The 7,165-nt window shown below is 42.0% G+C and overlaps 1 long non-coding RNA gene across 1 annotated transcript; it reads right to left on the bottom strand.

Moving 5' to 3' along the window:
- Nucleotides 1-3,242: 3,242 nt before the first annotated feature.
- Nucleotides 3,243-6,389, bottom strand: LOC122467691. The gene is made up of 2 exons (XR_006293046.1): nucleotides 5,643-6,389; nucleotides 3,243-4,272 (listed from the first exon to the last, which is right to left on the bottom strand). It is a non-coding gene; the product is annotated as an uncharacterized LOC122467691 (long non-coding RNA).
- Between the last annotated feature and the right edge of the window lie 776 nt (nucleotides 6,390-7,165).

Genomic DNA, 7,165 nt, shown 5'->3' on the forward strand with positions numbered 1-7,165 from the left:
GTAATTTGGATGTAAATTTAAAAAATAAAATTAAAAAAAGAAAAGAAAAGAAAATGGTAGGAGACCAAGGGAGAAGCCCATGACGATTCTTCTTAGAGAAAAACATTTTTGTATCAAAATAGGGATTCCCCGTTTGATGTGTATTACCAATCAGCCTTCTGAAAGACAACAAAGAGAAAACTGCAGTTACCCAGGGGGTGATGCATTTTTCTTGAAGTGTTCTTGGGGAGAAGAAGTGGATTGGCCTCATAAAAAGTAGTCAAAAAATCCTCTGAGCAACTCTAGAATTCCAAATATTCTTCCTCTATAAGTATCACCCACCTGGAGGAGGAGTCCAAAAGTCTAGCTGAGTGTGCAGTCCCCAATGCAGCAAGAAGTGGGTTTTGGTGAATCTGTAAAGAAACCTCAGAATGTCTGATTTAAGGAGCCAATATTTTAAATAACATCTTCATTTCTTTTCCTTATTAGAGAAGTAACACATTTTCAATACAGAAACATTAGGAAATTTGAGAAAATCACAAATCTTAAAAAAACAAAAACAAGTTAGCTGTAATCTCACCAGTTGAAGATACTCTTCACATTCACCAATGTCCAACTATTATTTTGTGTCTGGTTAAATTTAAAACTAAAATGTGTGATAGGATACATACTATTTTATGTTCTGCTTTTTTTCTTCTTTTCTCCTTTTGGTGTTCTTTGTTGTTGTGTTCTTTTGTTTGTTTGTTGCTTAACAATATATAGGGAATATTTTCCCATTCCTATAAGCTTTCTCCTAGGGTGTTTTTTATAGTGGCAGCATTGTTTTCCATCCTAGATTCCCTTCATTTATTTTTTTCCCATAGTTTGTTTATTTAAGTAATCTCTACACCTAACATGAGGAACAAACTCATGACCAAGGTCAAGAACCACCTGCTCAACCGACTGAGCCAGCCAGGCGCCCCGCCATCACTTTTTATCCTTTCTCTTATTGCGGAGTAATTCAGTTATTTTCCCTACTCAGGACAACAGCCTGAGAACTGAGAACTGTGTTTGAAATTTTGCCTCAGTGGTGGCGGCCTTCCCCCTGCCACAGCTGTTTCAAGTGCATGTGATTACCAGGGTGGGGATCTGTTCTCCTTAAAATTCTTGTAAAGACTTTTTCTTTTTAATTTGGAGACAGGTTTACTGTGTTTGACACTTACTGGAAGGCTAAATAAAATTATATTATCAGAGGTTTTCCTTTAGAAAATAAGCATATTCCTTCATGGAGAACAAAATCCCATAGTTTAGCATTGTAAATCAAAACTTTCCAAACTATCCCCATGCATTATTCCCAGCAATTGTTCATATTGTCATATAGCTACAATTTCCAATGTCTTTCTTTCCTTGTGTAGATTCCTATTTTCACCTGCTGTCATTTTTTCTCTATCTGAAAGACTTCTTTCAGGCAATGAACTCTTTTAGCTTTGGTATGTCTGAAAAAGTCATTATTTAGGGGGGTGTCGCCTGGATGGCTCAGTCAGTTAAGCATGTGACTCTTGGTTTCAGCTCCGTTCATGATCTCATGGTTCATGAGTTTGAGCCCCACTTGAGGCTCTGGGCTGACAGCATGGAGCCTGCTTGGGATTCTTTCTCTCCCTCTCTCTCTGCCCCTCCACTACTCATTCTCTCTCTCTCTCTCTCTCTCTCTCTCAAAATAAATAAACCTTAAGGAAAAGTCACCGTTTGGGGCGGGGGGGGGGGGGGTCCCTGGGTGGCTCAGTCAGTAAAGTGTGTGACTTTGGCTCAGGTCATGATCTCATGCTTTGTGGGTTCAAGCCCCATGTTGGGCTCTGTGCTGACAGCTCAGAGCCTGGAGCTGCTTCAAATTTTCTGTGTCTCTCTCTCTCTCTGCCCCTCCCCCTGATCACTCTCTGTCTCTCTCTCTCTCTCTCAGAAATAAATAAACATTTAAAAAAATGTTTTTAAGTCACTGTTTGGGGCTCCTGCATGACTCAGTCCATTGAGCACCAGGTCTTGATCTCAGGGTTGTTAGTTCAAGCTCCATGCCCATGGAGCCTACTTTAAAAAAAAAGTATTTGTTTAATAAGCCTAATAACAGAGACACATCTCATAAGTTTATCAATATAAAGGGTACAAATAAAATGTCATAACAGAAATAAGATGTAAAAACAGATGCTGCAAATATTAAATAGCTTATGAATAGCTTTGTGTTGATATATATATTTAAAAATTTTTTATTTACATACAGTATAACTTTAGTTCCAGGTATACAATCACTTCATACATCATCCGGTTATGCTGATATATTTAAAATTCTTTAGATGAAATGGATAAATTCCTAGATAAAAATACAACCTGATAAAGCTATCTCAAGAAGAAATAGAGGGCCACCTGGGTGGCTCAGTTAAGCATCCAACTCTTGATTTATGCTCAGGTCATGACCTCACAGTTCATGAGTTTGAGCCCCGTGTCAGGGTCTACACTGACAGTGTGGAGCCTGCTTGGGATTCTCTCTCTACCCCCCTCTCTCTGCCTCAAACTCGCTCTCTCTCTGTCTCTCAAAATAAATAAATAAACTTCAAAAAAAAAAAGAATAGAAAACTCAGTATCTACATAACAATATAAAGAGATTGAAACATAAGTTAAAAAACAGTCACATAGAAAATGCCAGCACCAGACAGCCTTACAGATGAGTTCTGTAAATAGTAAAATAACACACAATTCCAATTATAGGAAATAGAAAAAGAAGGAATACTCTTCAGCTCATTTCTGAAGGCTAACATACAACCTGGATACTAAAATCAGACAAGATAACACAAATAATAATAATAATAATAATAATACATACCAATTTCACTCATGACCATAAATGCAAAATAAAATCCTTAAATATTAGCAAAGTAAATTCATTTATATATAAAAAGACAGTTTAGCATAACCAAAATGGATTTATCTCAAAGCTGGTTTAATAGTCTAAAATCAACTAATGCAATTCACCCAGAATTAACCAAGAAAAGAAGGCAGAAGTGAAAAAGAACAAAGGTGGGGCACCTGGGTGGCTCAGTCCACTGAACATCTGACTCTTGATTTCTGCTCAGGTCATGATTTTGTGGTTTGTGGGATAGAGCCTGGAATCAGGCTCTTCCCTGACAATGCAGATCCTGCTTGAGATTCTCTCTCTCCTCTCTCTTTGCCCCTACCCCGTTCTCTTTTTCTCTTTCTCTCTCATAATAAATAAATAAATTTTAAAAGAAAAAGAAGAAGAGCAAAGGCTTTTATTTGGGGTCTCAGAGTTATAATGTGGGACTAGATTTAAGGGTAACCAGAAAAGTGCCCCCTCAGGTGGGGAAAGCTGGGGGTTTTTTATGAGAAAGAAGGAAGGGGTAATTACATGCTTTAGATAAGAGAAGGAAGAAAAAAACAGGTAATTTGGTGCTAATTGATTGAACCGCTTCTGATTACTATCTTACTGATTACTTTATTGGTGCTATCAAATGAAACGGTCACTGGTATGTATTAATTAACTTTCCTGTCCTCACATGATCCTAATGCCAGTTGCTCATTTGAAATTTTATGAGGAACCGCTTGTAAAACCATTGTGGCTTCTGGCCCAGTCCAAGAGTTCATTAGTTGACAAGGAAAATAGAGCTTCAAAATGGAGTTGCTTATGTCCAGAAATTTTATTCAATTCCACTCCATTAACTGATTAGGACGGAAATAGTATATGGCTGTGTCATCAGATGAAGAAAAGTTATTCAACAAAATTCACAATCCATTTACAGATGGAAACGGAGAGCAGAAGGGAAGGGAACTTTCCCATTCTGAAAACAGAATCTGTAAAAAATCCTTAGCACCAGCAGGACCTATTACAATGGCCCATTAAAGATTTATTGAAAGCTCTCTTATAGCAAGCAATAGGCTACGTGCTAAATGTCACAAACGAAGACAATACAATCACAGCTCCTGGAATTATGGGGGGAAATGAAAATAAGAGTATCCAGTTTTGTCAACCTTATTCCAGGACAGTAAAATCTCCAGACCAGTTTCTTTCATGGGCACCCAGCCTGTCAGTCCGTGGATGGCTGCCCTAGAGTCAGGTGCCTTCCTTTGATTTAAAGCCTTGACATGATTTTGGTGGAGTCACAGGGTAGAGAAGAAAGTCACCTACAGATTCTCCCTCTTGTGGGTAGAAAAACTGCCTTCAGAAATGGATTGTGTAGGGGCACCTGGGTGGCTCCAAGGATAAAGCATGCAACTCTTGATCTCAGGGGTCTTTGGGCATGGTGCGCACTTTAAAAAAAAGAAAAACAAAGAAAAGAAATGAAGTGTGTATACAATGGATTACAAGATTAAACAAACTGGGGCACCTGGGTGACTCAGTTTGTTGGGCATCTGACTTCGTGTCAGGTCATGACCATGACGGGGTCAGGTCATGATTTGTGGGTTCCAGCCCCCCTTTGGGGGGGCTGACAGCTTAGAGCCTGAAGCCTGCTTCGGATTCTGTGTCTCCCTCTCTCTCTGCCCCTCTCCTACTTGCTCTCTGTCTCTCTGTCAAAAATAAATGAACACTAAAAATTAAAAAAAAAAAAAAGAAACAAACTCTTTTCCAGTACAGTGAAACTGTAAAGCTTATAGCATAAGTAGCTGCTCTGTACTTAATCTTTTCTTTCCTTCATATCTACAGAGCTGGAATGTAAATCTGAAGGTGGTAAATTCAATACTAAAGAGCATGAGAGCATGAAAGTCATGATAAAATTCAGAAATCTGTTCTTTGAAAGTTAGACTGTAATCATATTGGCTGAATTTTCTGCTTCTTCACCTGTTACCCCCCAGCCGTGTGTTGGTAACCACAAAATTTCCAACCCATCAACCCAGGAAAAATTTCTGGTCTCTGCTTGGCCAACGGATTCAGGTGGCGCAGCGCCCCCTGCGGGCCAATGAGGTGGCCGCGAGCACCTGCCAGAGTCCCTGCTTCACCACTTCTCTCCTCCAGGTAGCGGCTCCTTCCAGTGCTGTTTCCCAGCTTCAGGGCTTTGTTTCTGGAAAGGCAGTGGGCTTCCCCCGTTGGATGTTGTCCCTAATCCCCTCCGCAGGAGCCCGCTGGGGAGAAGGGAGCTGAAGGTGGGGAAGAAAGACCCTATGAGCCGGACCACTCAGGGCTGCCTAGGGCCAGTGCCACTGCGAGTTGTTACCAGAGCACCTTGTGGGCAAATCTGCCCGGCCAGCCGGGCCTGTGTAGCCACTCAGTGAGAGCAAGGCTTTTCCACAGTAGATGCCCATTACCCAAGCTCTCCCCAACTCCTCCATCCCCATTTTGTCTTGCACCAAAAAAAATTGACACCGTGGCCGGCGTGTCCAGTGGAGTGGTGATTTGGGGGCAGAGGCTGGGAGAGAGATGCAGGAAGTGCACATGAATGGTTACAATGAGAGATCCCTATACGAGAGGAGAAGCATTACAGGGAAGTCTTTGGCCAGGGCCTCAAACGTTTGGAGGTGTGGGGTGCAAGTCACTTAGCTTCCTGTGTGAGGTGCAGGAGTCATCTAGCCATCCAGGTGAACAGGTGCCCCGTCCTCACAGCCTACAGGGATGGGCCTAAGGTGGTAATAGCAGTGCAGGGGTCTGGTTCCTATGCGGCAAAGCACACTGACATTGTGAGTACCTTTGTGACTGTTGTGCACACAGCAGCTGTTGGTAGAGGGCAGAGGTGGAATTCTGCAGAAATATGCCAACGTGGCCACATCCTCATGAATGAAGGTGTTGATCGTCTTGCATTTACCCCTGTGCATCAGCCACCATCACCTCACCATCACCTCACAGTATCGGTGGTGTCCTCCAGGGACCCAGGACCTGGTGTTGTCTGTATGTTTTGTAGAGGAGAGCAGGCCTGGGGTGAAGAGTTTGCTCCAGGAAGAGAAGGTGGAGGAAGGTCCACATCAGATTCACGCTCCCTGTGAAAACAGGTCAAGAAGAGTGGGGTCAGAGAGTGGGCCATGGTCCCCTTCCTCCTAAGTACCTATTTCTAAGAATTCCTTGCCCCAAATACTTAATGTCATAAATTCTCTTCTCCTGACCTATCTACACTCACTCTTCTTGTACTCACAGCAACTACTGTCCTCACATCCTCCTTCTACCTCACATCCCTTCATTTCTCTGGGTAAGAGACAAGGAGAGAGAAGGACTTGTCAATAAAGGAGATGCCTACCACCTACTCACCCCTGTATGGGACTGTCATACAAGGTTATTTCCCAACCCCAAAGTAGATTCTTGCTCCTTAATTGAGCAGTCCAGTTAACCTAAAATTTAACATCTCTAAAGTGTTTGCATCTATCAGCCACATGATTCCTAGCCTGTGAGGGAAGTGGGTGTCCCTGCTAGCTCAGAACGGAATTGACAAACCATATGACTTGCATCATAAAAAATGTTTACACTTCCTGAAATACACACACACACACACACACACACACACACACACTTCTTTAAATACATATGCCTGTTTTATTTTTTTAATGTTTATTTATTTTGAGAAAGAGAGAGTGTGTGCAGGGTGTGAAAGGGCAGAGAGAGAGTGAGAGAGAATCCCAAGCAGGCTCCACACTGTCAGCCACAGAGCCCAGCTCAGGACTCCATCCAATGGATCATGAGGTCATGACCTAAGCTGAAACCAAGAGTTGGACGCTTAACCTACTGAGCCACCCAGGCACCCCTACACATGCCTGTTTTAAATGCTATTGAAAAGAAAATGTGGAGCATCTGAGTGGCTCAGTCAGTTAAGCAACCAACTCTTAAGTTTCTGTTCAGGTCAGAATCTCATGGTTCGTGAGTTCAAGCCCCACATCAGTCTCTGAGCTGACAGTGTGGAACCTTTGGGATTCTCTCTCTGCCTCTCTCAAAATAAATAAAATAAACTTAAAAAAAAAAGAAAATGTGATCATTTCAATTCTAAGGGAGTAGACTTCATGTTTCCCCCACATATTTCTTTGCCTCAAAATAAGGATCCCCAACTCTTCCTTGGATAGGGTCCATCATCAGGAAACTTTCCAACTGATGTTCAGGGTTTCTGAGCACTGCCTGGGTGTCAGGTTCCTGTCTCTGAGTCTAATATTCTAACTCCTTTTTTTCATAGCTGAGAGTCCCAGGGAAGAGTTTTTGCCGAGCAGATGACATCCACAGAAATAGATATGT

Source organism: Prionailurus bengalensis, chromosome B3, assembly GCF_016509475.1.
Source record: "Prionailurus bengalensis isolate Pbe53 chromosome B3, Fcat_Pben_1.1_paternal_pri, whole genome shotgun sequence".
NCBI classification, from domain to species: Eukaryota; Metazoa; Chordata; class Mammalia; order Carnivora; family Felidae; genus Prionailurus; species Prionailurus bengalensis.